The sequence below is a fragment of the Carassius carassius genome, chromosome 1 (genome assembly GCF_963082965.1).
Source record: "Carassius carassius chromosome 1, fCarCar2.1, whole genome shotgun sequence".
Lineage (NCBI taxonomy): Eukaryota > Metazoa > Chordata > Actinopteri > Cypriniformes > Cyprinidae > Carassius > Carassius carassius.
Genome location: NC_081755.1, coordinates 4,719,920 through 4,746,417, shown reverse-complemented (window position 1 = coordinate 4,746,417; position 26,498 = coordinate 4,719,920). Strand labels below are relative to the sequence as shown.

The window sequence follows — 26,498 nt, the reverse complement described above, 5'->3', positions numbered from 1 at the left end:
AAGGCTGACCGCTGTCTTGATAAGTGCCAAACATTTCATGCGCAAAACAGAGCCTCGCTTCTCGCACAGGCTGACAAAACATCTCGCGGGTAAGGTTGGGGTAAAGCCTAGCGGTAGGCTTAGAGCAGGGGTGTCCCTACTCTATCCTGGAGGTTCCTTGTCCTGCCGAGCTTGGCTCCAAGCACAAAGAAACACACCTGAAGCTGCTGATCCCGCTCTCACCACGTAGACTAGAAACTTCCAGGCAGGTCTGATGGAGCTGGCTGGAGCGAAACTCTACCTGACAGGGGCCCTCCAGGACAGAGTTTGGACACCCCTGGCTTAGACTGTTCTCTGTTTGTTTTAGCCATGCCTGTTGCTGGGCAATACAGATTGAACGAGCAGAGCTCTTGTCCAACAGCCTGAAAGGCTATTAGTTCAGCCAACTCATCAAAAGTTCCAGGTATGGAGTTCTGTCTCGCTGTGTGAATACCGTTTGCAAACTCCGACAGCATATGACTGGAAAGCCATTTTGGTGGCATTTTGTGGCGCTCTTAGAGAGAGTTTTGATCAGGACCTGCCTTCACACACAGGCCTCTACCACCCGGAAAACAAAACACGAATACTCCGCAGCAAACTTGAGCTGACACAAGCATTCACTTAGCACCCTTTGTCTTCTTTTAACACAAGACGACTTGCAAAGCTGTTCACTTTCAACAGGGGCTACGGACGCTGCTCCACGCATGCGTCAGCGGACACGTGTGCTAAATTCTGTTCTTGCCGACAAGGCTGTGAAAAGCTTCCTTCGTCCCTGGGTGGGCTCGAACCACCATCCTTTCAGTTAACAGCCGAACGCGGTAGCCTATTGCGCCACAGAGACTGGCGGTGTATGCTCCTATGGGTAACGGTCACAAAACAATTTGAAGCTGGCCGCGTCTCACAGGTTAACTGCAGCACTAGTCCTGTGTCAGCAAACTGAGGTCAAGAGAATGACACCCGTTGGGAGGGGCAAGAGAGAGCTAAAGGGCACGCCCAACGTGGGGCTCGAACCCACGACCCTGAGATTAAGAGTCTCATGCTCTACCGACTGAGCTAGCCGGGAGAATGTAGTCAAATGATCAAGGCTGACCACTGTTTTGATAAGTGCCAAACATTTCATGCGCAAAACGGAGCCTCGCTTCTCGCACAGCCTGACAAAACATCTCGCGGGTAAGGTTGGGGTAAAGCCTAGTGGTAGGCTTAGAGCAGGGGTGTCCCAACTCTATCCTGGAGGTTCCTTGTCCTGCCGAGCTTGGCTCCAAGCACAAAGAAACACACCTGAAGCTGCTGATCCCGCTCTCACCACGGAGACTAGAAACTTCCAGGCAGGTCTGATGGAGCTAGCTGGAGCGAAACTCTACCTGACAGGGGCCCTCCAGATTAAGAGTCTCATGCTCTACCGACTGAGCTAGCCAGGCGAATGTAGTCAAATGATCAAGGCTGACCGCTGTTTTGATAAGTGCCAAACATTTCATGCGCAAAACGGAGCCTTGCTTCTCGCACAGGCTGACAAAACATCTCGCGGGTAAGGTTGGGGTAAAGCTTAGCGGTAGGCTTAGAGCACGGGTGTCCCTACTCTATCCTGGAGGTTCCTTGTCCTGCCGAGCTTGGCTCCAAGCACAAAGAAACACACCTGAAGCTGCTGATCCCGCTCTCACCACGGAGACTAGAAACTTCCAGGCAGGTCTGATGGAGCTGGCTGGAGCGAAACTCTACCTGACAGGGGCCCTCCAGGACAGAGTTTGGACACCCCTGGCTTAGAGTGTTCTCTGTTTGTTTTAGCCATGCCTGTTGCTGGGCAATACAGATTGAATGAGCAGAGCTCTTGTTCAACAGCCTGAAAGGCTATTAGTTCAGCCAACTCATCAAACGTTCCAGGTATGGAGTTCTGTCTCGCTGTGTGAATACCATTTGCAAACTCCGACAGCATACGACTGGAAAGCCATTTTGGTGGCATTTTGTGGCGCTCCTAGAGGGAGTTTTGATCAGGACCTCCCTTCACACACAGGCCTCTACCACCCGGAAAACAAAACATGAACACTCCGCGTACACGCCACAGCAAACTTAAGCTGACACAAACATTCACTTAGCACCCTTTGTCTTCTTTTAACACAAGACGACTCGCAAAGCTGTTCACTCTCAAAAGGGGCTACGGACGCTGCTCCACGCATGCGTCAGCGGACACGTGTGCTAAATTCTGTGCTTGCCGACAAGGCTGTGAAAAGCTTCCTTCGTCCCTGGGTGGGCTTGAACCACCATCCTTTCGGTTAACAGCCAAACGCGCTAGCCTATTGCGCCACAGAGACTGGCGGTGTATGCTCCTATGGGTAACGGTCACAAAACAATTTAAAGCTGGCCGCGTCTCACAGGTTAACTGCAGCACTAGTCCTGTGTCAGCAAACTGAGGTCAAGAGAATGACACCCGTTGGGAGGGGCGAGAGAGAGCTAAAGGTCACGCCCAACGTGGGGCTCGAACCCACGACCCTGAGATTAAGAGTCTCATGCTCTACCGACTGAGCTAGCCGGGCGAATGTAGACAAATGATCAAGGCTGACCGCTGTCTTGATAAGTGCCAAACATTTCATGCGCAAAACAGAGCCTCGCTTCTCGCACAGGCTGACAAAACATCTCGCGGGTAAGGTTGGGGTAAAGCCTAGCGGTAGGCTTAGAGCAGGGGTGTCCCAACTCTATCCTGGAGGTTCCTTGTCCTGCTGAGCTTGGCTCCAAGCACAAAGAAACACACCTGAAGCTGCTGATCCCGCTCTCACCCCGTAGACTAGAAACTTCCAGGCAGGTCTGATGGAGCTGGCTGGAGCGAAACTCTACCTGACAGGGGCCCTCCAGGACAGAGTTTGGACACCCCTGGCTTAGAGTGTTCTCTGTTTGTTTTAGCCATGCCTGTTGCTGGGGAATACAGATTGAACGAGCAGAGCTCTTGTTCAACAGCCTGAAAGGCTATTAGTTCAGCCAACTCATCAAACGTTCCAGGTATGGAGTTCTGTCTCGCTGTGTGAATACCATTTGCAAACTCCGACAGCATATGACTGGAAAGCCATTTTGGTGGCATTTTGTGGCGCTCCTAGAGAGAGTTTTGATCAGGACCTCCCTTCACACACAGGCCTCTACCACCCGGAAAACAAAACATGAACACTCCGCGTACACGCCACAGCAAACTTAAGCTGACACAAACATTCACTTAGCACCCTTTGTCTTCTTTTAACACAAGACGACTCGCAAAGCTGTTCACTCTCAAAAGGGGCTACGGACGCTGCTCCACGCATGCGTCAGCGGACACGTGTGCTAAATTCTGTGCTTGCCGACATGGCTGTGAAAAGCTTCTTTCGTCCCTGGGTGGGCTTGAACCACCATCCTTTCAGTTAACAGCCGAACGCGCTAGCCTATTGCGCCACAGAGACTGGCGGTGTCTGCTCCTGTGGGTAACGGTCACAAAACAATTTGAAGCTGGGCGCGTCTCACAGGTTAACTGCAAAACTAGTCCTGCGTAAGCAATCTGAGTTCAAGAGAATGACACCCGTTGGGAGGGGCGAGAGAGAGCTATAGGGGCACGCCCAACGTGTGGCTAAACCCACGACCCTGAGATTAAGAATCTCATGCTCTACCGACTGAGCTAGCCGGACGAATGTAGTCAAATGATCAAGGCTGACTGCTGTTTTGATAAGTGCCAAACATTTCATGCGCAAAACGGAGCCTCGCTTCTCGCACAGGCTGACAAAACATCCCGCGGGTAAGGTTGGGGTAAAGCCTAGCGGTAGGCTTAGAGCACGGGTGTCCCTACTCTATCCTGGAGGTTCCTTGTCCTGCCGAGCTTGGCTCCAAGCACAAAGAAACACACCTGAAGCTGCTGATCCCGCTCTCACCACGGAGACTAGAAACTTCCAGGCAGGTCTGATGGAGCTGGCTGGAGCGAAACTCTACCTGACAGGGGCCCTCCAGGACAGAGTTTGGACACCCCTGGCTTAGAGTGTTCTCTGTTTGTTTTAGCCATGCCTGTTGCTGGGGAATACAGATTGAACGAGCAGAGCTCTTGTTCAACAGCATGAAAGGCTATTAGTTCAGCCAACTCATCAAACGTTCCAGGTATGGAGTTCTGTCTCGCTGTGTGAATACCGTTTGCAAACTCCGACAGCATATGACTGGAAAGCCATTTTGGTGGCATTTTGTGGCGCTCTTAGAGAGAGTTTTGATCAGGACCTCCCTTCACACACAGGCCTCTACCACCCGGAAAACAAAACACGAACACTCCGCGTACACGCCACAGCAAACTTGAGCTGACACAAACATTCACTTAGCACCCTTTGTCTTCTTTTAACACAAGACGACTCGCAAAGCTGTTCACTCTCAAAAGGGGCTACGGACGCTGCTCCACGCATGCGTCAGGTGTGCTAAATTCTGTTCTTGCCGACAAGGCTGTGAAAAGCTTCCTTCGTCCCTGGGTGGGCTCGAACCACCATCCTTTCGGTTAACAGCCGAACGCGCTAGCATATTGCGCCACAGAGACTGGCGGTGTATGCTCATATGGGTAACGGTCACAAAACAATTTGAAGCTGGCCGCGTCTCACAGGTTAACTGCAGCACTAGTCCTGTGTCAGCAAACTGAGGTCAAGAGAATGACACCCGTTGGGAGGGGCGAGAGAGAGCTAAAGGGCACGCCCAACGTGGGGCTCGAAACCACGACCCTGAGATTAAGAGTCTCATGCTCTACCGACTGAGCTAGCCGGGCGAATGTAGTCAAATGATCAAGGCTGACTGCTGTTTTGATAAGTGCCAAACATTTCATGCGCAAAACGGAGCCTCGCTTCTCGCACAGGCTGACAAAACATCTCGCGGGTAAGGTTGGGGTAAAGCCTAGCGGTAGGCTTAGAGCAGGGGTGTCCCTACTCTATCCTGGAGGTTCCTTGTCCTGCCGAGCTTGGCTCCAAGCACAAAGAAACACACCTGAAGCTGCTGATCTCGCTCTCACCACGTAGACTAGAAACTTCCAGGCAGGTCTGATGGAGCTGGCTGGAGCGAAACTCTACCTGACAGGGGCCCTCCAGGACAGAGTTTGGACACCCCTGGCTTAGAGTGTTCTCTGTTTGTTTTAGCCATGCCTGTTGCTGGGGAATACAGATTGAACGAGCAGAGCTCTTGTCCAACAGCCTGAAAGGCTATTAGTTCAGCCAACTCATCAAACGTTCCAGGTATGGAGTTCTGTCTCGCTGTGTGAATACCGTTTGCAAACTCCGACAGCATATGACTGGAAAGCCATTTTGGTGGCATTTTGTGGCGCTCTTAGAGAGTTTTGATCAGGAACTCCCTTTACACACAGGCCTCTACCACCCGGAAAACAAAACATGAACACTCCGCGTACACGCCACAGCAAACTTGAGCTGACACAAGCATTCACTTAGCACCCTTTGTCTTCTTTTAACACAAGACGACTTGCAAAGCTGTTCACTCTCAAAAGGGGATACGGACGCTGCTCCACGCATGCTAAATTCTGTGCTTGCCGACATGGCTGTGAAAAGCTTCTTTCGTCCCTGGGTGGGCTTGAACCACCATCCTTTCGGTTAACAGCCGAACGCGCTAGCCTATTGCGCCACAGAGACTGGCGGTGTCTGCTCCTGTGAGTAACGGTCACAAAACAATTTGAAGCTGGGCGCGTCTCACAGGTTAACTGCAAAACTAGTCCTGCGTAAGCAATCTGAGTTCAAGAGAATGACACCCGTTGGGAGGGGCGAGAGAGAGCTAAAGGTCACGCCCAACGTGGGGCTCGAACCCACGACCCTGAGATTAAGAGTCTCATGCTCTACCGACTGAGCTAGCCGGGCGAATGTAGTCAAATGATCAAGGCTGACCGCTGTCTTGATAAGTGCCAAACATTTCATGCGCAAAACAGAGCCTCGCTTCTCGCACAGGCTGACAAAACATCTCGCGGGTAAGGTTGGGGTAAAGCCTAGCGGTAGGCTTAGAGCAGGGGTGTCCCTACTCTATCCTGGAGGTTCCTTGTCCTGCCGAGCTTGGCTCCAAGCACAAAGAAACACACCTGAAGCTGCTGATCCCGCTCTCACCACGTAGACTAGAAACTTCCAGGCAGGTCTGATGGAGCTGGCTGGAGCGAAACTCTACCTGACAGGGGCCCTCCAGGACAGAGTTTGGACACCCCTGGCTTAGACTGTTCTCTGTTTGTTTTAGCCATGCCTGTTGCTGGGCAATACAGATTGAACGAGCAGAGCTCTTGTCCAACAGCCTGAAAGGCTATTAGTTCAGCCAACTCATCAAAAGTTCCAGGTATGGAGTTCTGTCTCGCTGTGTGAATACCGTTTGCAAACTCCGACAGCATATGACTGGAAAGCCATTTTGGTGGCATTTTGTGGCGCTCTTAGAGAGAGTTTTGATCAGGACCTGCCTTCACACACAGGCCTCTACCACCCGGAAAACAAAACACGAATACTCCGCAGCAAACTTGAGCTGACACAAGCATTCACTTAGCACCCTTTGTCTTCTTTTAACACAAGACGACTTGCAAAGCTGTTCACTTTCAACAGGGGCTACGGACGCTGCTCCACGCATGCGTCAGCGGACACGTGTGCTAAATTCTGTTCTTGCCGACAAGGCTGTGAAAAGCTTCCTTCGTCCCTGGGTGGGCTCGAACCACCATCCTTTCAGTTAACAGCCGAACGCGGTAGCCTATTGCGCCACAGAGACTGGCGGTGTATGCTCCTATGGGTAACGGTCACAAAACAATTTGAAGCTGGCCGCGTCTCACAGGTTAACTGCAGCACTAGTCCTGTGTCAGCAAACTGAGGTCAAGAGAATGACACCCGTTGGGAGGGGCAAGAGAGAGCTAAAGGGCACGCCCAACGTGGGGCTCGAACCCACGACCCTGAGATTAAGAGTCTCATGCTCTACCGACTGAGCTAGCCGGGAGAATGTAGTCAAATGATCAAGGCTGACCACTGTTTTGATAAGTGCCAAACATTTCATGCGCAAAACGGAGCCTCGCTTCTCGCACAGCCTGACAAAACATCTCGCGGGTAAGGTTGGGGTAAAGCCTAGTGGTAGGCTTAGAGCAGGGGTGTCCCAACTCTATCCTGGAGGTTCCTTGTCCTGCCGAGCTTGGCTCCAAGCACAAAGAAACACACCTGAAGCTGCTGATCCCGCTCTCACCACGGAGACTAGAAACTTCCAGGCAGGTCTGATGGAGCTAGCTGGAGCGAAACTCTACCTGACAGGGGCCCTCCAGATTAAGAGTCTCATGCTCTACCGACTGAGCTAGCCAGGCGAATGTAGTCAAATGATCAAGGCTGACCGCTGTTTTGATAAGTGCCAAACATTTCATGCGCAAAACGGAGCCTTGCTTCTCGCACAGGCTGACAAAACATCTCGCGGGTAAGGTTGGGGTAAAGCTTAGCGGTAGGCTTAGAGCACGGGTGTCCCTACTCTATCCTGGAGGTTCCTTGTCCTGCCGAGCTTGGCTCCAAGCACAAAGAAACACACCTGAAGCTGCTGATCCCGCTCTCACCACGGAGACTAGAAACTTCCAGGCAGGTCTGATGGAGCTGGCTGGAGCGAAACTCTACCTGACAGGGGCCCTCCAGGACAGAGTTTGGACACCCCTGGCTTAGAGTGTTCTCTGTTTGTTTTAGCCATGCCTGTTGCTGGGCAATACAGATTGAATGAGCAGAGCTCTTGTTCAACAGCCTGAAAGGCTATTAGTTCAGCCAACTCATCAAACGTTCCAGGTATGGAGTTCTGTCTCGCTGTGTGAATACCATTTGCAAACTCCGACAGCATACGACTGGAAAGCCATTTTGGTGGCATTTTGTGGCGCTCCTAGAGGGAGTTTTGATCAGGACCTCCCTTCACACACAGGCCTCTACCACCCGGAAAACAAAACATGAACACTCCGCGTACACGCCACAGCAAACTTAAGCTGACACAAACATTCACTTAGCACCCTTTGTCTTCTTTTAACACAAGACGACTCGCAAAGCTGTTCACTCTCAAAAGGGGCTACGGACGCTGCTCCACGCATGCGTCAGCGGACACGTGTGCTAAATTCTGTGCTTGCCGACAAGGCTGTGAAAAGCTTCCTTCGTCCCTGGGTGGGCTTGAACCACCATCCTTTCGGTTAACAGCCAAACGCGCTAGCCTATTGCGCCACAGAGACTGGCGGTGTATGCTCCTATGGGTAACGGTCACAAAACAATTTAAAGCTGGCCGCGTCTCACAGGTTAACTGCAGCACTAGTCCTGTGTCAGCAAACTGAGGTCAAGAGAATGACACCCGTTGGGAGGGGCGAGAGAGAGCTAAAGGTCACGCCCAACGTGGGGCTCGAACCCACGACCCTGAGATTAAGAGTCTCATGCTCTACCGACTGAGCTAGCCGGGCGAATGTAGACAAATGATCAAGGCTGACCGCTGTCTTGATAAGTGCCAAACATTTCATGCGCAAAACAGAGCCTCGCTTCTCGCACAGGCTGACAAAACATCTCGCGGGTAAGGTTGGGGTAAAGCCTAGCGGTAGGCTTAGAGCAGGGGTGTCCCAACTCTATCCTGGAGGTTCCTTGTCCTGCTGAGCTTGGCTCCAAGCACAAAGAAACACACCTGAAGCTGCTGATCCCGCTCTCACCCCGTAGACTAGAAACTTCCAGGCAGGTCTGATGGAGCTGGCTGGAGCGAAACTCTACCTGACAGGGGCCCTCCAGGACAGAGTTTGGACACCCCTGGCTTAGAGTGTTCTCTGTTTGTTTTAGCCATGCCTGTTGCTGGGGAATACAGATTGAACGAGCAGAGCTCTTGTTCAACAGCCTGAAAGGCTATTAGTTCAGCCAACTCATCAAACGTTCCAGGTATGGAGTTCTGTCTCGCTGTGTGAATACCATTTGCAAACTCCGACAGCATATGACTGGAAAGCCATTTTGGTGGCATTTTGTGGCGCTCCTAGAGAGAGTTTTGATCAGGACCTCCCTTCACACACAGGCCTCTACCACCCGGAAAACAAAACATGAACACTCCGCGTACACGCCACAGCAAACTTAAGCTGACACAAACATTCACTTAGCACCCTTTGTCTTCTTTTAACACAAGACGACTCGCAAAGCTGTTCACTCTCAAAAGGGGCTACGGACGCTGCTCCACGCATGCGTCAGCGGACACGTGTGCTAAATTCTGTGCTTGCCGACATGGCTGTGAAAAGCTTCTTTCGTCCCTGGGTGGGCTTGAACCACCATCCTTTCAGTTAACAGCCGAACGCGCTAGCCTATTGCGCCACAGAGACTGGCGGTGTCTGCTCCTGTGGGTAACGGTCACAAAACAATTTGAAGCTGGGCGCGTCTCACAGGTTAACTGCAAAACTAGTCCTGCGTAAGCAATCTGAGTTCAAGAGAATGACACCCGTTGGGAGGGGCGAGAGAGAGCTATAGGGGCACGCCCAACGTGTGGCTAAACCCACGACCCTGAGATTAAGAATCTCATGCTCTACCGACTGAGCTAGCCGGACGAATGTAGTCAAATGATCAAGGCTGACTGCTGTTTTGATAAGTGCCAAACATTTCATGCGCAAAACGGAGCCTCGCTTCTCGCACAGGCTGACAAAACATCCCGCGGGTAAGGTTGGGGTAAAGCCTAGCGGTAGGCTTAGAGCACGGGTGTCCCTACTCTATCCTGGAGGTTCCTTGTCCTGCCGAGCTTGGCTCCAAGCACAAAGAAACACACCTGAAGCTGCTGATCCCGCTCTCACCACGGAGACTAGAAACTTCCAGGCAGGTCTGATGGAGCTGGCTGGAGCGAAACTCTACCTGACAGGGGCCCTCCAGGACAGAGTTTGGACAACCCTGGCTTAGACTGTTCTCTGTTTGTTTTAGCCATGCCTGTTGCTGGGCAATACAGATTGAACGAGCAGAGCTCTTGTCCAACAGCCTGAAAGGCTATTAATTCGGCCAACTCATCAAACGTTCCAGGTATGGAGTTCTGTCTCGCTGTGTGAATACCGTTTGCAAACTCCGACAGCATATGACTGGAAAGCCATTTTGGTGGCATTTTGTGGCGCTCTTAGAGAGAGTTTTGATCAGGACCTCCCTTCACACACAGGCCTCTACCACCCGGAAAACAAAACATGAACACTCCGCGTACACGCCACAGCAAACTTAAGCTGACACAAACATTCACTTAGCACCCTTTGTCTTCTTTTAACACAAGACGACTCGCAAAGCTGTTCACTCTCAAAAGGGGCTACGGACGCTGCTCCACGCATGCGTCAGCGGACACGTGTGCTAAATTCTGTGCTTGCCGACAAGGCTGTGAAAAGCTTCCTTCTTCCCTGGGTGGGCTTGAACCACCATCCTTTCGGTTAACAGCCGAACGCGCTAGCCTATTGCGCCACAGAGACTGGCGGTGTATGCTCCTATGGGTAACGGTCACAAAACAATTTGAAGCTGGCCGCGTCTCACAGGTTAACTGCAGCACTAGTCCTGTGTCAGCAAACTGAGGTCAAGAGAATGACACCCGTTGGGAGGGGCGAGAGAGAGCTAAAGGTCACGCCCAACGTGGGGCTCGAACCCACGACCCTGAGATTAAGAGTCTCATGCTCTACCGACTGAGCTAGCCAGGCGAATGTAGTCAAATGATCAAGGCTGACCGCTGTTTTGATAAGTGCCAAACATTTCATGTGCAAAACGGAGCCTCGCTTCTCGCACAGGCTGACAAAACATCTCGCGGGTAAGGTTGGGGTAAAGCCTAGCGGTAGGCTTAGAGCAGGGGTGTCCCAACTCTATCCTGGAGGTTCCTTGTCCTGCCGAGCTTGGCTCCAAGCACAAAGAAACACACCTGAAGCTGCTGATCCCGCTCTCACCACGTAGACTAGAAACTTCCAGGCAGGTCTGATGGAGCTGGCTGGAGCGAAACTCTACCTGACAGGGGCCCTCCAGGACAGAGTTTGGACACCCCTGGCTTAGAGTGTTCTCTGTTTGTTTTAGCCATGCCTGTTGCTGGGGAATACAGATTGAACGAGCAGAGCTCTTGTCCAACAGCCTGAAAGGCTATTAGTTCAGCCAACTCATCAAACGTTCCAGGTATGGAGTTCTGTCTCGCTGTGTGAATACCGTTTGCAAACTCCGACAGCATATGACTGGAAAGCCATTTTGGTGGCATTTTGTGGCGCTCTTAGAGAGTTTTGATCAGGAACTCCCTTTACACACAGGCCTCTACCACCCGGAAAACAAAACATGAACACTCCGCGTACACGCCACAGCAAACTTGAGCTGACACAAGCATTCACTTAGCACCCTTTGTCTTCTTTTAACACAAGACGACTTGCAAAGCTGTTCACTCTCAAAAGGGGCTACGGACGCTGCTCCACGCATGCGTCAGCGGACACGTGTGCTAAATTCTGTTCTTGCCGACAAGGCTGTGAAAAGCTTCCTTCGTCCCTGGGTGGGCTCGAACCACCATCCTTTCGGTTAACAGCCGAACGCGCTAGCCTATTGCGCCACAGAGACTGGCGGTGTATGCTCCTATGGGTAACGGTCACAAAACAATTTGAAGCTGGCCGCGTCTCACAGGTTAACTGCAGCACTAGTCCTGCGTCAGCAAACTGAGGTCAAGAGAATGACACCCGTTGGGAGGGGCAAGAGAGAGCTAAAGGGCACGCCCAACGAGGGGCTCAAACCCACGACCCTGAGATTAAGAATCTCATGCTCTACCGACTGAGCTAGCCGGACGAATGTAGTCAAATGATCAAGGCTGACCGCTGTTTTGATAAGTGCCAAACATTTCATGCGCAAAACGGAGCCTCGCTTCTCGCACAGGCTGACAAAACATCCCGCGGGTAAGGTTGGGGTAAAGCCTACCGGTAGGCTTAGAGCACGGGTGTCCCTACTCTATCCTGGAGGTTCCTTGTCCTGCCGAGCTTGGCTCCAAGCACAAAGAAACACACCTGAAGCTGCTGATCCCGCTCTCACCACGGAGACTAGAAACTTCCAGGCAGGTCTGATGGAGCTGGCTGGAGCGAAACTCTACCTGACAGGGGCCCTCCAGGACAGAGTTTGGACACCCCTGGCTTAGAGTGTTCTCTGTTTGTTTTAGCCATGTCTGTTGCTGGGCAATACAGATTGAATGAGCAGAGCTCTTGTTCAACAGCCTGAAAGGCTATTAGTTCAGCCAACTCATCAAACGTTCCAGGTATGGAGTTCTGTCTCGCTGTGTGAATACCATTTGCAAACTCCGACAGCATACAACTGGAAAGCCATTTTGGTGGCATTTTGTGGCGCTCCTAGAGGGAGTTTTGATCAGGACCTCCCTTCACACACAGGCCTCTACCACCCGGAAAACAAAACATGAACACTCCGCGTACACGCCACAGCAAACTTAAGCTGACACAAACATTCACTTAGCACCCTTTGTCTTCTTTTAACACAAGACGACTCGCAAAGCTGTTCACTCTCAAAAGGGGCTACGGACACTGCTCCACGCATGCGTCAGCGGACACGTGTGCTAAATTCTGTGCTTGCCGACAAGGCTGTGAAAAGCTTCCTTCGTCCCTGGGTGGGCTTGAACCACCATCCTTTCGGTTAACAGCCAAACGCGCTAGCCTATTGCGCCACAGAGACTGGCGGTGTATGCTCCTATGGGTAACGGTCACAAAACAATTTAAAGCTGGCCGCGTCTCACAGGTTAACTGCAGCACTAGTCCTGTGTCAGCAAACTGAGGTCAAGAGAATGACACCCGTTGGGAGGGGCGAGAGAGAGCTAAAGGTCACGCCCAACGTGGGGCTCGAACCCACGACCCTGAGATTAAGAGTCTCATGCTCTACCGACTGAGCTAGCCGGGCGAATGTAGTCAAATGATCAAGGCTGACCGCTGTCTTGATAAGTGCCAAACATTTCATGCGCAAAACAGAGCCTCGCTTCTCGCACAGTCTGACAAAACATCTCGCGGGTAAGGTTGGGGTAAAGCCTAGCGGTAGGCTTAGAGCAGGGGTGTCCCTACTCTATCCTGGAGGTTCCTTGTCCTGCCGAGCTTGGCTCCAAGCACAAAGAAACACACCTGAAGCTGCTGATCCCGCTCTCACCACGTAGACTAGAAACTTCCAGGCAGGTCTGATGGAGCTGGCTGGAGCGAAACTCTACCTGACAGGGGCCCTCCAGGACAGAGTTTGGACACCCCTGGCTTAGACTGTTCTCTGTTTGTTTTAGCCATGCCTGTTGCTGGGCAATACAGATTGAACGAGCAGAGCTCTTGTCCAACAGCCTGAAAGGCTATTAGTTCAGCCAACTCATCAAACGTTCCAGGTATGGAGTTCTGTCTCGCTGTGTGAATACCGTTTGCAAACTCCGACAGCATATGACTGGAAAGCCATTTTGGTGGCATTTTGTGGCGCTCTTAGAGAGAGTTTTGATCAGGACCTGCCTTCACACACAGGCCTCTACCACCCGGAAAACAAAACACGAATACTCCGCAGCAAACTTGAGCTGACACAAGCATTCACTTAGCACCCTTTGTCTTCTTTTAACACAAGACGACTTGCAAAGCTGTTCACTCTCAACAGGGGCTACGGACGCTGCTCCACGCATGCGTCAGCGGACACGTGTGCTAAATTCTGTTCTTGCCGACAAGGCTGTGAAAAGCTTCCTTCGTCCCTGGGTGGGCTCGAACCACCATCCTTTCGGTTAACAGCCGAACGCGGTAGCCTATTGCGCCACAGAGACTGGCGGTGTATGCTCCTATGGGTAACGGTCACAAAACAATTTGAAGCTGGCCGCGTCTCACAGGTTAACTGCAGCACTAGTCCTGTGTCAGCAAACTGAGGTCAAGAGAATGACACCCGTTGGGAGGGGCAAGAGAGAGCTAAAGGGCACGCCCAACGTGGGGCTCGAACCCACGACCCTGAGATTAAGAGTCTCATGCTCTACCGACTGAGCTAGCCGGGAGAATGTAGTCAAATGATCAAGGCTGACCGCTGTTTTGATAAGTGCCAAACATTTCATGCGCAAAACGGAGCCTCGCTTCTCGCACAGCCTGACAAAACATCTCGCGGGTAAGGTTGGGGTAAAGCCTAGTGGTAGGCTTAGAGCAGGGGTGTCCCAACTCTATCCTGGAGGTTCCTTGTCCTGCCGAGCTTGGCTCCAAGCACAAAGAAACACACCTGAAGCTGCTGATCCCGCTCTCACCACGGAGACTAGAAACTTCCAGGCAGGTCTGATGGAGCTAGCTGGAGCGAAACTCTACCTGACAGGGGCCCTCCAGATTAAGAGTCTCATGCTCTACCGACTGAGCTAGCCAGGCGAATGTAGTCAAATGATCAAGGCTGACCGCTGTTTTGATAAGTGCCAAACATTTAATGCGCAAAACGGAGCCTTGCTTCTCGCACAGGCTGACAAAACATCTCGCGGGTAAGGTTGGGGTAAAGCTTAGCGGTAGGCTTAGAGCACGGGTGTCCCTACTCTATCCTGGAGGTTCCTTGTCCTGCCGAGCTTGGCTCCAAGCACAAAGAAACACACCTGAAGCTGCTGATCCCGCTCTCACCACGGAGACTAGAAACTTCCAGGCAGGTCTGATGGAGCTGGCTGGAGCGAAACTCTACCTGACAGGGGCCCTCCAGGACAGAGTTTGGACACCCCTGGCTTAGAGTGTTCTCTGTTTGTTTTAGCCATGCCTGTTGCTGGGCAATACAGATTGAATGAGCAGAGCTCTTGTTCAACAGCCTGAAAGGCTATTAGTTCAGCCAACTCATCAAACGTTCCAGGTATGGAGTTCTGTCTCGCTGTGTGAATACCATTTGCAAACTCCGACAGCATACGACTGGAAAGCCATTTTGGTGGCATTTTGTGGCGCTCCTAGAGGGAGTTTTGATCAGGACCTCCCTTCACACACAGGCCTCTACCACCCGGAAAACAAAACATGAACACTCCGCGTACACGCCACAGCAAACTTAAGCTTAAGCCTGAAAGGCTATTAGTTCAGCCAACTCATCAAACGTTCCAGGTATGGAGTTCTGTCTCGCTGTGTGAATACCGTTTGCAAACTCCGACAGCATATGACTGGAAAGCCATTTTGGTGGCATTTTGTGGCGCTCTTAGAGAGAGTTTTGATCAGGACCTGCCTTCACACACAGGCCTCTACCACCCGGAAAACAAAACACGAATACTCCGCAGCAAACTTGAGCTGACACAAGCATTCACTTAGCACCCTTTGTCTTCTTTTAACACAAGACGACTTGCAAAGCTGTTCACTCTCAACAGGGGCTACGGACGCTGCTCCACGCATGCGTCAGCGGACACGTGTGCTAAATTCTGTGCTTGCCGACAAGGCTGTGAAAAGCTTCCTTCGTCCCTGGGTGGGCTTGAACCACCATCCTTTCGGTTAACAGCCAAACGCGCTAGCCTATTGCGCCACAGAGACTGGCGGTGTATGCTCCTATGGGTAACGGTCACAAAACAATTTAAAGCTGGCCGCGTCTCACAGGTTAACTGCAGCACTAGTCCTGTGTCAGCAAACTGAGGTCAAGAGAATGACACCCGTTCGGAGGGGCGAGAGAGAGCTAAAGGTCACGCCCAACGTGGGGCTCGAACCCACGACCCTGAGATTAAGAGTCTCATGCTCTACCGACTGAGCTAGCCGGGCGAATGTAGACAAATGATCAAGGCTGACCGCTGTCTTGATAAGTGCCAAACATTTCATGCGCAAAACAGAGCCTCGCTTCTCGCACAGGCTGACAAAACATCTCGCGGGTAAGGTTGGGGTAAAGCCTAGCGGTAGGCTTAGAGCAGGGGTGTCCCAACTCTATCCTGGAGGTTCCTTGTCCTGCTGAGCTTGGCTCCAAGCACAAAGAAACACACCTGAAGCTGCTGATCCCGCTCTCACCCCGTAGACTAGAAACTTCCAGGCAGGTCTGATGGAGCTGGCTGGAGCGAAACTCTACCTGACAGGGGCCCTCCAGGACAGAGTTTGGACACCCCTGGCTTAGAGTGTTCTCTGTTTGTTTTAGCCATGCCTGTTGCTGGGGAATACAGATTGAACGAGCAGAGCTCTTGTTCAACAGCCTGAAAGGCTATTAGTTCAGCCAACTCATCAAACGTTCCAGGTATGGAGTTCTGTCTCGCTGTGTGAATACCATTTGCAAACTCCGACAGCATATGACTGGAAAGCCATTTTGGTGGCATTTTGTGGCGCTCCTAGAGAGAGTTTTGATCAGGACCTCCCTTCACACACAGGCCTCTACCACCCGGAAAACAAAACATGAACACTCCGCGTACACGCCACAGCAAACTTAAGCTGACACAAACATTCACTTAGCACCCTTTGTCTTCTTTTAACACAAGACGACTCGCAAAGCTGTTCACTCTCAAAAGGGGCTACGGACGCTGCTCCACGCATGCGTCAGCGGACACGTGTGCTAAATTCTGTGCTTGCCGACATGGCTGTGAAAAGCTTCTTTCGTCCCTGGGTGGGCTTGAACCACCATCCTTTCAGTTAACAGCCGAACGCGCTAGCCTATTGCGCCACAGAGACTGGCGGTGTCTGCTCCTGTGGGTAACGGTCACAAAACAATTTGAAGCTGGGCGCGTCTCACAGGTTAACTGCAAAACTAGTCCTGCGTAAGCAATCTGAGTTCAAGAGAATGACACCCGTTGGGAGGGGCGAGAGAGAGCTATAGGGGCACGCCCAACGTGTGGCTAAACCCACGACCCTGAGATTAAGAATCTCATGCTCTACCGACTGAGCTAGCCGGACGAATGTAGTCAAATGATCAAGGCTGACTGCTGTTTTGATAAGTGCCAAACATTTCATGCGCAAAACGGAGCCTCGCTTCTCGCACAGGCTGACAAAACATCCCGCGGGTAAGGTTGGGGTAAAGCCTAGCGGTAGGCTTAGAGCACGGGTGTCCCTACTCTATCCTGGAGGTTCCTTGTCCTGCCGAGCTTGGCTCCAAGCACAAAGAAACACACCTGAAGCTGCTGATCCCGCTCTCACCACGGAGACTAGAAACTTCCAGGCAGGTCTGATGGAGCTGGCTGGAGCGAAACTCTACCTGACAGGGGCCCTCCAGGACAGAGTTTGGACACCCCTGGCTTAGACTGTTCTCTGTTTGTTTTAGCCATGCCTGTTGCTGGGCAATACAGATTGAACGAGCAGAGCTCTTGTCCAACAGCCTGAAAGGCTATTAATTCGGCCAACTCATCAAACGTTCCAGGTATGGAGTTCTGTCTCGCTGTGTGAATACCGTTTGCAAACTCCGACAGCATATGACTGGAAAGCCATTTTGGTGGCATTTTGTGGCGCTCTTAGAGAGAGTTTTGATCAGGACCTCCCTTCACACACAGGCCTCTACCACCCGGAAAACAAAACATGAACACTCCGCGTACACGCCACAGCAAACTTAAGCTGACACAAACATTCACTTAGCACCCTTTGTCTTCTTTTAACACAAGACGATTCGCAAAGCTGTTCACTCTCAAAAGGGGCTACGGACGCTGCTCCACGCATGCGTCAGCGGACACGTGTGCTAAATTCTGTGCTTGCCGACAAGGCTGTGAAAAGCTTCCTTCTTCCCTGGGTGGGCTTGAACCACCATCCTTTCGGTTAACAGCCGAACGCGCTAGCCTATTGCGCCACAGAGACTGGCGGTGTATGCTCCTATGGGTAACGGTCACAAAACAATTTGAAGCTGGCCGCGTCTCACAGGTTAACTGCAGCACTAGTCCTGTGTCAGCAAACTGAGGTCAAGAGAATGACACCCGTTGGGAGGGGCGAGAGAGAGCTAAAGGTCACGCCCAACGTGGGGCTCGAACCCACGACCCTGAGATTAAGAGTCTCATGCTCTACCGACTGAGCTAGCCAGGCGAATGTAGTCAAATGATCAAGGCTGACCGCTGTTTTGATAAGTGCCAAACATTTCATGCGCAAAACGGAGCCTCGCTTCTCGCACAGGCTGACAAAACATCTCGCGGGTAAGGTTGGGGTAAAGCCTAGCGGTAGGCTTAGAGCAGGGGTGTCCCAACTCTATCCTGGAGGTTCCTTGTCCTGCCGAGCTTGGCTCCAAGCACAAAGAAACACACCTGAAGCTGCTGATCCCGCTCTCACCACGTAGACTAGAAACTTCCAGGCAGGTCTGATGGAGCTGGCTGGAGCGAAACTCTACCTGACAGGGGCCCTCCAGGACAGAGTTTGGACACCCCTGGCTTAGAGTGTTCTCTGTTTGTTTTAGCCATGCCTGTTGCTGGGGAATACAGATTGAACGAGCAGAGCTCTTGTTCAACAGCATGAAAGGCTATTAGTTCAGCCAACTCATCAAACGTTCCAGGTATGGAGTTCTGTCTCGCTGTGTGAATACCGTTTGCAAACTCCGACAGCATATGACTGGAAAGCCATTTTGGTGGCATTTTGTGGCGCTCTTAGAGAGAGTTTTGATCAGGACCTCCCTTCACACACAGGCCTCTACCACCCGGAAAACAAAACACGAACACTCCGCGTACACGCCACAGCAAACTTGAGCTGACACAAACATTCACTTAGCACCCTTTGTCTTCTTTTAACACAAGACGACTCGCAAAGCTGTTCACTCTCAAAAGGGGCTACGGACGCTGCTCCACGCATGCGTCAGGTGTGCTAAATTCTGTTCTTGCCGACAAGGCTGTGAAAAGCTTCCTTCGTCCCTGGGTGGGCTCGAACCACCATCCTTTCGGTTAACAGCCGAACGCGCTAGCATATTGCGCCACAGAGACTGGCGGTGTATGCTCATATGGGTAACGGTCACAAAACAATTTGAAGCTGGCCGCGTCTCACAGGTTAACTGCAGCACTAGTCCTGTGTCAGCAAACTGAGGTCAAGAGAATGACACCCGTTGGGAGGGGCGAGAGAGAGCTAAAGGGCACGCCCAACGTGGGGCTCGAAACCACGACCCTGAGATTAAGAGTCTCATGCTCTACCGACTGAGCTAGCCGGGCGAATGTAGTCAAATGATCAAGGCTGACTGCTGTTTTGATAAGTGCCAAACATTTCATGCGCAAAACGGAGCCTCGCTTCTCGCACAGGCTGACAAAACATCTCGCGGGTAAGGTTGGGGTAAAGCCTAGCGGTAGGCTTAGAGCAGGGGTGTCCCTACTCTATCCTGGAGGTTCCTTGTCCTGCCGAGCTTGGCTCCAAGCACAAAGAAACACACCTGAAGCTGCTGATCTCGCTCTCACCACGTAGACTAGAAACTTCCAGGCAGGTCTGATGGAGCTGGCTGGAGCGAAACTCTACCTGACAGGGGCCCTCCAGGACAGAGTTTGGACACCCCTGGCTTAGAGTGTTCTCTGTTTGTTTTAGCCATGCCTGTTGCTGGGGAATACAGATTGAACGAGCAGAGCTCTTGTCCAACAGCCTGAAAGGCTATTAGTTCAGCCAACTCATCAAACGTTCCAGGTATGGAGTTCTGTCTCGCTGTGTGAATACCGTTTGCAAACTCCGACAGCATATGACTGGAAAGCCATTTTGGTGGCATTTTGTGGCGCTCTTAGAGAGTTTTGATCAGGAACTCCCTTTACACACAGGCCTCTACCACCCGGAAAACAAAACATGAACACTCCGCGTACACGCCACAGCAAACTTGAGCTGACACAAGCATTCACTTAGCACCCTTTGTCTTCTTTTAACACAAGACGACTTGCAAAGCTGTTCACTCTCAAAAGGGGATACGGACGCTGCTCCACGCATGCTAAATTCTGTGCTTGCCGACATGGCTGTGAAAAGCTTCTTTCGTCCCTGGGTGGGCTTGAACCACCATCCTTTCGGTTAACAGCCGAACGCGCTAGCCTATTGCGCCACAGAGACTGGCGGTGTCTGCTCCTGTGAGTAACGGTCACAAAACAATTTGAAGCTGGGCGCGTCTCACAGGTTAACTGCAAAACTAGTCCTGCGTAAGCAATCTGAGTTCAAGAGAATGACACCCGTTGGGAGGGGCGAGAGAGAGCTAAAGGTCACGCCCAACGTGGGGCTCGAACCCACGACCCTGAGATTAAGAGTCTCATGCTCTACCGACTGAGCTAGCCGGGCGAATGTAGTCAAATGATCAAGGCTGACCGCTGTCTTGATAAGTGCCAAACATTTCATGCGCAAAACAGAGCCTCGCTTCTCGCACAGGCTGACAAAACATCTCGCGGGTAAGGTTGGGGTAAAGCCTAGCGGTAGGCTTAGAGCAGGGGTGTCCCTACTCTATCCTGGAGGTTCCTTGTCCTGCCGAGCTTGGCTCCAAGCACAAAGAAACACACCTGAAGCTGCTGATCCCGCTCTCACCACGTAGACTAGAAACTTCCAGGCAGGTCTGATGGAGCTGGCTGGAGCGAAACTCTACCTGACAGGGGCCCTCCAGGACAGAGTTTGGACACCCCTGGCTTAGACTGTTCTCTGTTTGTTTTAGCCATGCCTGTTGCTGGGCAATACAGATTGAACGAGCAGAGCTCTTGTCCAACAGCCTGAAAGGCTATTAGTTCAGCCAACTCATCAAAAGTTCCAGGTATGGAGTTCTGTCTCGCTGTGTGAATACCGTTTGCAAACTCCGACAGCATATGACTGGAAAGCCATTTTGGTGGCATTTTGTGGCGCTCTTAGAGAGAGTTTTGATCAGGACCTGCCTTCACACACAGGCCTCTACCACCCGGAAAACAAAACACGAATACTCCGCAGCAAACTTGAGCTGACACAAGCATTCACTTAGCACCCTTTGTCTTCTTTTAACACAAGACGACTTGCAAAGCTGTTCACTTTCAACAGGGGCTACGGACGCTGCTCCACGCATGCGTCAGCGGACACGTGTGCTAAATTCTGTTCTTGCCGACAAGGCTGTGAAAAGCTTCCTTCGTCCCTGGGTGGGCTCGAACCACCATCCTTTCGGTTAACAGCCGAACGCGGTAGCCTATTGCGCCACAGAGACTGGCGGTGTATGCTCCTATGGGTAACGGTCACAAAACAATTTGAAGCTGGCCGCGTCTCACAGGTTAACTGCAGCACTAGTCCTGTGTCAGCAAACTGAGGTCAAGAGAATGACACCCGTTGGGAGGGGCAAGAGAGAGCTAAAGGGCACGCCCAACGTGGGGCTCGAACCCACGACCCTGAGATTAAGAGTCTCATGCTCTACCGACTGAGCTAGCCGGGAGAATGTAGTCAAATGATCAAGGCTGACCACTGTTTTGATAAGTGCCAAACATTTCATGCGCAAAACGGAGCCTCGCTTCTCGCACAGCCTGACAAAACATCTCGCGGGTAAGGTTGGGGTAAAGCCTAGTGGTAGGCTTAGAGCAGGGGTGTCCCAACTCTATCCTGGAGGTTCCTTGTCCTGCCGAGCTTGGCTCCAAGCACAAAGAAACACACCTGAAGCTGCTGATCCCGCTCTCACCACGGAGACTAGAAACTTCCAGGCAGGTCTGATGGAGCTAGCTGGAGCGAAACTCTACCTGACAGGGGCCCTCCAGATTAAGAGTCTCATGCTCTACCGACTGAGCTAGCCAGGCGAATGTAGTCAAATGATCAAGGCTGACCGCTGTTTTGATAAGTGCCAAACATTTCATGCGCAAAACGGAGCCTTGCTTCTCGCACAGGCTGACAAAACATCTCGCGGGTAAGGTTGGGGTAAAGCTTAGCGGTAGGCTTAGAGCACGGGTGTCCCTACTCTATCCTGGAGGTTCCTTGTCCTGCCGAGCTTGGCTCCAAGCACAAAGAAACACACCTGAAGCTGCTGATCCCGCTCTCACCACGGAGACTAGAAACTTCCAGGCAGGTCTGATGGAGCTGGCTGGAGCGAAACTCTACCTGACAGGGGCCCTCCAGGACAGAGTTTGGACACCCCTGGCTTAGAGTGTTCTCTGTTTGTTTTAGCCATGCCTGTTGCTGGGCAATACAGATTGAATGAGCAGAGCTCTTGTTCAACAGCCTGAAAGGCTATTAGTTCAGCCAACTCATCAAACGTTCCAGGTATGGAGTTCTGTCTCGCTGTGTGAATACCATTTGCAAACTCCGACAGCATACGACTGGAAAGCCATTTTGGTGGCATTTTGTGGCGCTCCTAGAGGGAGTTTTGATCAGGACCTCCCTTCACACACAGGCCTCTACCACCCGGAAAACAAAACATGAACACTCCGCGTACACGCCACAGCAAACTTAAGCTGACACAAACATTCACTTAGCACCCTTTGTCTTCTTTTAACACAAGACGACTCGCAAAGCTGTTCACTCTCAAAAGGGGCTACGGACGCTGCTCCACGCATGCGTCAGCGGACACGTGTGCTAAATTCTGTGCTTGCCGACAAGGCTGTGAAAAGCTTCCTTCGTCCCTGGGTGGGCTTGAACCACCATCCTTTCGGTTAACAGCCAAACGCGCTAGCCTATTGCGCCACAGAGACTGGCGGTGTATGCTCCTATGGGTAACGGTCACAAAACAATTTAAAGCTGGCCGCGTCTCACAGGTTAACTGCAGCACTAGTCCTGTGTCAGCAAACTGAGGTCAAGAGAATGACACCCGTTGGGAGGGGCGAGAGAGAGCTAAAGGTCACGCCCAACGTGGGGCTCGAACCCACGACCCTGAGATTAAGAGTCTCATGCTCTACCGACTGAGCTAGCCGGGCGAATGTAGACAAATGATCAAGGCTGACCGCTGTCTTGATAAGTGCCAAACATTTCATGCGCAAAACAGAGCCTCGCTTCTCGCACAGGCTGACAAAACATCTCGCGGGTAAGGTTGGGGTAAAGCCTAGCGGTAGGCTTAGAGCAGGGGTGTCCCAACTCTATCCTGGAGGTTCCTTGTCCTGCTGAGCTTGGCTCCAAGCACAAAGAAACACACCTGAAGCTGCTGATCCCGCTCTCACCCCGTAGACTAGAAACTTCCAGGCAGGTCTGATGGAGCTGGCTGGAGCGAAACTCTACCTGACAGGGGCCCTCCAGGACAGAGTTTGGACACCCCTGGCTTAGAGTGTTCTCTGTTTGTTTTAGCCATGCCTGTTGCTGGGGAATACAGATTGAACGAGCAGAGCTCTTGTTCAACAGCCTGAAAGGCTATTAGTTCAGCCAACTCATCAAACGTTCCAGGTATGGAGTTCTGTCTCGCTGTGTGAATACCATTTGCAAACTCCGACAGCATATGACTGGAAAGCCATTTTGGTGGCATTTTGTGGCGCTCCTAGAGAGAGTTTTGATCAGGAACTCCCTTCACACACAGGCCTCTACCACCCGGAAAACAAAACATGAACACTCCGCGTACACGCCACAGCAAACTTAAGCTGACACAAACATTCACTTAGCACCCTTTGTCTTCTTTTAACACAAGACGACTCGCAAAGCTGTTCACTCTCAAAAGGGGCTACGGACGCTGCTCCACGCATGCGTCAGCGGACACGTGTGCTAAATTCTGTGCTTGCCGACATGGCTGTGAAAAGCTTCTTTCGTCCCTGGGTGGGCTTGAACCACCATCCTTTCAGTTAACAGCCGAACGCGCTAGCCTATTGCGCCACAGAGACTGGCGGTGTCTGCTCCTGTGGGTAACGGTCACAAAACAATTTGAAGCTGGGCGCGTCTCACAGGTTAACTGCAAAACTAGTCCTGCGTAAGCAATCTGAGTTCAAGAGAATGACACCCGTTGGGAGGGGCGAGAGAGAGCTATAGGGGCACGCCCAACGTGTGGCTAAACCCACGACCCTGAGATTAAGAATCTCATGCTCTACCGACTGAGCTAGCCGGACGAATGTAGTCAAATGATCAAGGCTGACTGCTGTTTTGATAAGTGCCAAACATTTCATGCGCAAAACGGAGCCTCGCTTCTCGCACAGGCTGACAAAACATCCCGCGGGTAAGGTTGGGGTAAAGCCTAGCGGTAGGCTTAGAGCACGGGTGTCCCTACTCTATCCTGGAGGTTCCTTGTCCTGCCGAGCTTGGCTCCAAGCACAAAGAAACACACCTGAAGCTGCTGATCCCGCTCTCACCACGGAGACTAGAAACTTCCAGGCAGGTCTGATGGAGCTGGCTGGAGCGAAACTCTACCTGACAGGGGCCCTCCAGGACAGAGTTTGGACAACCCTGGCTTAGACTGTTCTCTGTTTGTTTTAGCCATGCCTGTTGCTGGGCAATACAGATTGAACGAGCAGAGCTCTTGTCCAACAGCCTGAAAGGCTATTAATTCGGCCAACTCATCAAACGTTCCAGGTATGGAGTTCTGTCTCGCTGTGTGAATACCGTTTGCAAACTCCGACAGCATATGACTGGAAAGCCATTTTGGTGGCATTTTGTGGCGCTCTTAGAGAGAGTTTTGATCAGGACCTCCCTTCACACACAGGCCTCTACCACCCGGAAAACAAAACATGAACACTCCGCGTACACGCCACAGCAAACTTAAGCTGACACAAACATTCACTTAGCACCCTTTGTCTTCTTTTAACACAAGACGACTCGCAAAGCTGTTCACTCTCAAAAGGGGCTACGGACGCTGCTCCACGCATGCGTCAGCGGACACGTGTGCTAAATTCTGTGCTTGCCGACAAGGCTGTGAAAAGCTTCCTTCTTCCCTGGGTGGGCTTGAACCACCATCCTTTCGGTTAACAGCCGAACGCGCTAGCCTATTGCGCCACAGAGACTGGCGGTGTATGCTCCTATGGGTAACGGTCACAAAACAATTTGAAGCTGGCCGCGTCTCACAGGTTAACTGCAGCACTAGTCCTGTGTCAGCAAACTGAGGTCAAGAGAATGACACCCGTTGGGAGGGGCGAGAGAGAGCTAAAGGTCACGCCCAACGTGGGGCTCGAACCCACGACCCTGAGATTAAGAGTCTCATGCTCTACCGACTGAGCTAGCCAGGCGAATGTAGTCAAATGATCAAGGCTGACCGCTGTTTTGATAAGTGCCAAACATTTCATGTGCAAAACGGAGCCTCGCTTCTCGCACAGGCTGACAAAACATCTCGCGGGTAAGGTTGGGGTAAAGCCTAGCGGTAGGCTTAGAGCAGGGGTGTCCCAACTCTATCCTGGAGGTTCCTTGTCCTGCCGAGCTTGGCTCCAAGCACAAAGAAACACACCTGAAGCTGCTGATCCCGCTCTCACCACGTAGACTAGAAACTTCCAGGCAGGTCTGATGGAGCTGGCTGGAGCGAAACTCTACCTGACAGGGGCCCTCCAGGACAGAGTTTGGACACCCCTGGCTTAGAGTGTTCTCTGTTTGTTTTAGCCATGCCTGTTGCTGGGGAATACAGATTGAACGAGCAGAGCTCTTGTTCAACAGCATGAAAGGCTATTAGTTCAGCCAACTCATCAAACGTTCCAGGTATGGAGTTCTGTCTCGCTGTGTGAATACCGTTTGCAAACTCCGACAGCATATGACTGGAAAGCCATTTTGGTGGCATTTTGTGGCGCTCTTAGAGAGAGTTTTGATCAGGACCTCCCTTCACACACAGGCCTCTACCACCCGGAAAACAAAACACGAACACTCCGCGTACACGCCACAGCAAACTTGAGCTGACACAAACATTCACTTAGCACCCTTTGTCTTCTTTTAACACAAGACGACTCGCAAAGCTGTTCACTCTCAAAAGGGGCTACGGACGCTGCTCCACGCATGCGTCAGGTGTGCTAAATTCTGTTCTTGCCGACAAGGCTGTGAAAAGCTTCCTTCGTCCCTGGGTGGGCTCGAACCACCATCCTTTCGGTTAACAGCCGAACGCGCTAGCCTATTGCGCCACAGAGACTGGCGGTGTATGCTCATATGGGTAACGGTCACAAAACAATTTGAAGCTGGCCGCGTCTCACAGGTTAACTGCAGCACTAGTCCTGTGTCAGCAAACTGAGGTCAAGAGAATGACACCCGTTGGGAGGGGCGAGAGAGAGCTAAAGGGCACGCCCAACGTGGGGCTCGAAACCACGACCCTGAGATTAAGAGTCTCATGCTCTACCGACTGAGCTAGCCGGGCGAATGTAGTCAAATGATCAAGGCTGACTGCTGTTTTGATAAGTGCCAAACATTTCATGCGCAAAACGGAGCCTCGCTTCTCGCACAGGCTGACAAAACATCTCGCGGGTAAGGTTGGGGTAAAGCCTAGCGGTAGGCTTAGAGCAGGGGTGTCCCTACTCTATCCTGGAGGTTCCTTGTCCTGCCGAGCTTGGCTCCAAGCACAAAGAAACACACCTGAAGCTGCTGATCTCGCTCTCACCACGTAGACTAGAAACTTCCAGGCAGGTCTGATGGAGCTGGCTGGAGCGAAACTCTACCTGACAGGGGCCCTCCAGGACAGAGTTTGGACACCCCTGGCTTAGAGTGTTCTCTGTTTGTTTTAGCCATGCCTGTTGCTGGGGAATACAGATTGAACGAGCAGAGCTCTTGTCCAACAGCCTGAAAGGCTATTAGTTCAGCCAACTCATCAAACGTTCCAGGTATGGAGTTCTGTCTCGCTGTGTGAATACCGTTTGCAAACTCCGACAGCATATGACTGGAAAGCCATTTTGGTGGCATTTTGTGGCGCTCTTAC

The 26,498-nt window shown here is 51.9% G+C and overlaps 40 non-coding genes across 40 annotated transcripts; all 40 read right to left on the bottom strand.

Moving 5' to 3' along the window:
* Nucleotides 1-785: 785 nt before the first annotated feature.
* trnan-guu (transfer RNA asparagine (anticodon GUU)) lies at nucleotides 786-859 on the bottom strand. The gene has a single exon. It is a non-coding gene; the product is annotated as a tRNA-Asn (tRNA).
* Nucleotides 860-1,008: 149 nt separating this feature from the next.
* trnak-cuu (transfer RNA lysine (anticodon CUU)) lies at nucleotides 1,009-1,081 on the bottom strand. Its single transcript has one exon. It is a non-coding gene; the product is annotated as a tRNA-Lys (tRNA).
* Nucleotides 1,082-2,250: 1,169 nt separating this feature from the next.
* On the bottom strand, nucleotides 2,251-2,324 carry trnan-guu (transfer RNA asparagine (anticodon GUU)). The gene has a single exon. It is a non-coding gene; the product is annotated as a tRNA-Asn (tRNA).
* Nucleotides 2,325-2,473: 149 nt separating this feature from the next.
* trnak-cuu (transfer RNA lysine (anticodon CUU)) lies at nucleotides 2,474-2,546 on the bottom strand. The gene has a single exon. It is a non-coding gene; the product is annotated as a tRNA-Lys (tRNA).
* An 814-nt stretch (nucleotides 2,547-3,360) lies between these two features.
* trnan-guu (transfer RNA asparagine (anticodon GUU)) lies at nucleotides 3,361-3,434 on the bottom strand. Its single transcript has one exon. It is a non-coding gene; the product is annotated as a tRNA-Asn (tRNA).
* Nucleotides 3,435-4,463: 1,029 nt separating this feature from the next.
* Nucleotides 4,464-4,537, bottom strand: trnan-guu (transfer RNA asparagine (anticodon GUU)). The gene has a single exon. It is a non-coding gene; the product is annotated as a tRNA-Asn (tRNA).
* Nucleotides 4,538-4,686: 149 nt separating this feature from the next.
* On the bottom strand, nucleotides 4,687-4,759 carry trnak-cuu (transfer RNA lysine (anticodon CUU)). The gene has a single exon. It is a non-coding gene; the product is annotated as a tRNA-Lys (tRNA).
* A 794-nt stretch (nucleotides 4,760-5,553) lies between these two features.
* Nucleotides 5,554-5,627, bottom strand: trnan-guu (transfer RNA asparagine (anticodon GUU)). Its single transcript has one exon. It is a non-coding gene; the product is annotated as a tRNA-Asn (tRNA).
* A 149-nt stretch (nucleotides 5,628-5,776) lies between these two features.
* trnak-cuu (transfer RNA lysine (anticodon CUU)) lies at nucleotides 5,777-5,849 on the bottom strand. The gene has a single exon. It is a non-coding gene; the product is annotated as a tRNA-Lys (tRNA).
* Nucleotides 5,850-6,652: 803 nt separating this feature from the next.
* trnan-guu (transfer RNA asparagine (anticodon GUU)) lies at nucleotides 6,653-6,726 on the bottom strand. The gene has a single exon. It is a non-coding gene; the product is annotated as a tRNA-Asn (tRNA).
* A 149-nt stretch (nucleotides 6,727-6,875) lies between these two features.
* trnak-cuu (transfer RNA lysine (anticodon CUU)) lies at nucleotides 6,876-6,948 on the bottom strand. Its single transcript has one exon. It is a non-coding gene; the product is annotated as a tRNA-Lys (tRNA).
* Nucleotides 6,949-8,117: 1,169 nt separating this feature from the next.
* Nucleotides 8,118-8,191, bottom strand: trnan-guu (transfer RNA asparagine (anticodon GUU)). Its single transcript has one exon. It is a non-coding gene; the product is annotated as a tRNA-Asn (tRNA).
* Nucleotides 8,192-8,340: 149 nt separating this feature from the next.
* trnak-cuu (transfer RNA lysine (anticodon CUU)) lies at nucleotides 8,341-8,413 on the bottom strand. Its single transcript has one exon. It is a non-coding gene; the product is annotated as a tRNA-Lys (tRNA).
* Nucleotides 8,414-9,227: 814 nt separating this feature from the next.
* On the bottom strand, nucleotides 9,228-9,301 carry trnan-guu (transfer RNA asparagine (anticodon GUU)). The gene has a single exon. It is a non-coding gene; the product is annotated as a tRNA-Asn (tRNA).
* Nucleotides 9,302-10,337: 1,036 nt separating this feature from the next.
* On the bottom strand, nucleotides 10,338-10,411 carry trnan-guu (transfer RNA asparagine (anticodon GUU)). The gene has a single exon. It is a non-coding gene; the product is annotated as a tRNA-Asn (tRNA).
* Nucleotides 10,412-10,560: 149 nt separating this feature from the next.
* Nucleotides 10,561-10,633, bottom strand: trnak-cuu (transfer RNA lysine (anticodon CUU)). The gene has a single exon. It is a non-coding gene; the product is annotated as a tRNA-Lys (tRNA).
* Nucleotides 10,634-11,445: 812 nt separating this feature from the next.
* On the bottom strand, nucleotides 11,446-11,519 carry trnan-guu (transfer RNA asparagine (anticodon GUU)). The gene has a single exon. It is a non-coding gene; the product is annotated as a tRNA-Asn (tRNA).
* A 149-nt stretch (nucleotides 11,520-11,668) lies between these two features.
* On the bottom strand, nucleotides 11,669-11,741 carry trnak-cuu (transfer RNA lysine (anticodon CUU)). Its single transcript has one exon. It is a non-coding gene; the product is annotated as a tRNA-Lys (tRNA).
* An 814-nt stretch (nucleotides 11,742-12,555) lies between these two features.
* Nucleotides 12,556-12,629, bottom strand: trnan-guu (transfer RNA asparagine (anticodon GUU)). The gene has a single exon. It is a non-coding gene; the product is annotated as a tRNA-Asn (tRNA).
* Nucleotides 12,630-12,778: 149 nt separating this feature from the next.
* Nucleotides 12,779-12,851, bottom strand: trnak-cuu (transfer RNA lysine (anticodon CUU)). Its single transcript has one exon. It is a non-coding gene; the product is annotated as a tRNA-Lys (tRNA).
* An 803-nt stretch (nucleotides 12,852-13,654) lies between these two features.
* Nucleotides 13,655-13,728, bottom strand: trnan-guu (transfer RNA asparagine (anticodon GUU)). Its single transcript has one exon. It is a non-coding gene; the product is annotated as a tRNA-Asn (tRNA).
* Nucleotides 13,729-13,877: 149 nt separating this feature from the next.
* Nucleotides 13,878-13,950, bottom strand: trnak-cuu (transfer RNA lysine (anticodon CUU)). Its single transcript has one exon. It is a non-coding gene; the product is annotated as a tRNA-Lys (tRNA).
* Nucleotides 13,951-15,347: 1,397 nt separating this feature from the next.
* trnan-guu (transfer RNA asparagine (anticodon GUU)) lies at nucleotides 15,348-15,421 on the bottom strand. Its single transcript has one exon. It is a non-coding gene; the product is annotated as a tRNA-Asn (tRNA).
* Nucleotides 15,422-15,570: 149 nt separating this feature from the next.
* Nucleotides 15,571-15,643, bottom strand: trnak-cuu (transfer RNA lysine (anticodon CUU)). The gene has a single exon. It is a non-coding gene; the product is annotated as a tRNA-Lys (tRNA).
* Nucleotides 15,644-16,457: 814 nt separating this feature from the next.
* Nucleotides 16,458-16,531, bottom strand: trnan-guu (transfer RNA asparagine (anticodon GUU)). Its single transcript has one exon. It is a non-coding gene; the product is annotated as a tRNA-Asn (tRNA).
* Nucleotides 16,532-17,567: 1,036 nt separating this feature from the next.
* trnan-guu (transfer RNA asparagine (anticodon GUU)) lies at nucleotides 17,568-17,641 on the bottom strand. Its single transcript has one exon. It is a non-coding gene; the product is annotated as a tRNA-Asn (tRNA).
* A 149-nt stretch (nucleotides 17,642-17,790) lies between these two features.
* trnak-cuu (transfer RNA lysine (anticodon CUU)) lies at nucleotides 17,791-17,863 on the bottom strand. Its single transcript has one exon. It is a non-coding gene; the product is annotated as a tRNA-Lys (tRNA).
* An 807-nt stretch (nucleotides 17,864-18,670) lies between these two features.
* trnan-guu (transfer RNA asparagine (anticodon GUU)) lies at nucleotides 18,671-18,744 on the bottom strand. The gene has a single exon. It is a non-coding gene; the product is annotated as a tRNA-Asn (tRNA).
* Nucleotides 18,745-18,893: 149 nt separating this feature from the next.
* trnak-cuu (transfer RNA lysine (anticodon CUU)) lies at nucleotides 18,894-18,966 on the bottom strand. Its single transcript has one exon. It is a non-coding gene; the product is annotated as a tRNA-Lys (tRNA).
* Nucleotides 18,967-19,760: 794 nt separating this feature from the next.
* On the bottom strand, nucleotides 19,761-19,834 carry trnan-guu (transfer RNA asparagine (anticodon GUU)). Its single transcript has one exon. It is a non-coding gene; the product is annotated as a tRNA-Asn (tRNA).
* Nucleotides 19,835-19,983: 149 nt separating this feature from the next.
* trnak-cuu (transfer RNA lysine (anticodon CUU)) lies at nucleotides 19,984-20,056 on the bottom strand. The gene has a single exon. It is a non-coding gene; the product is annotated as a tRNA-Lys (tRNA).
* An 803-nt stretch (nucleotides 20,057-20,859) lies between these two features.
* trnan-guu (transfer RNA asparagine (anticodon GUU)) lies at nucleotides 20,860-20,933 on the bottom strand. The gene has a single exon. It is a non-coding gene; the product is annotated as a tRNA-Asn (tRNA).
* Nucleotides 20,934-21,082: 149 nt separating this feature from the next.
* On the bottom strand, nucleotides 21,083-21,155 carry trnak-cuu (transfer RNA lysine (anticodon CUU)). Its single transcript has one exon. It is a non-coding gene; the product is annotated as a tRNA-Lys (tRNA).
* A 1,169-nt stretch (nucleotides 21,156-22,324) lies between these two features.
* On the bottom strand, nucleotides 22,325-22,398 carry trnan-guu (transfer RNA asparagine (anticodon GUU)). Its single transcript has one exon. It is a non-coding gene; the product is annotated as a tRNA-Asn (tRNA).
* Nucleotides 22,399-22,547: 149 nt separating this feature from the next.
* Nucleotides 22,548-22,620, bottom strand: trnak-cuu (transfer RNA lysine (anticodon CUU)). The gene has a single exon. It is a non-coding gene; the product is annotated as a tRNA-Lys (tRNA).
* An 814-nt stretch (nucleotides 22,621-23,434) lies between these two features.
* Nucleotides 23,435-23,508, bottom strand: trnan-guu (transfer RNA asparagine (anticodon GUU)). The gene has a single exon. It is a non-coding gene; the product is annotated as a tRNA-Asn (tRNA).
* A 1,036-nt stretch (nucleotides 23,509-24,544) lies between these two features.
* Nucleotides 24,545-24,618, bottom strand: trnan-guu (transfer RNA asparagine (anticodon GUU)). Its single transcript has one exon. It is a non-coding gene; the product is annotated as a tRNA-Asn (tRNA).
* Nucleotides 24,619-24,767: 149 nt separating this feature from the next.
* trnak-cuu (transfer RNA lysine (anticodon CUU)) lies at nucleotides 24,768-24,840 on the bottom strand. The gene has a single exon. It is a non-coding gene; the product is annotated as a tRNA-Lys (tRNA).
* An 807-nt stretch (nucleotides 24,841-25,647) lies between these two features.
* trnan-guu (transfer RNA asparagine (anticodon GUU)) lies at nucleotides 25,648-25,721 on the bottom strand. Its single transcript has one exon. It is a non-coding gene; the product is annotated as a tRNA-Asn (tRNA).
* Nucleotides 25,722-25,870: 149 nt separating this feature from the next.
* On the bottom strand, nucleotides 25,871-25,943 carry trnak-cuu (transfer RNA lysine (anticodon CUU)). Its single transcript has one exon. It is a non-coding gene; the product is annotated as a tRNA-Lys (tRNA).
* Between the last annotated feature and the right edge of the window lie 555 nt (nucleotides 25,944-26,498).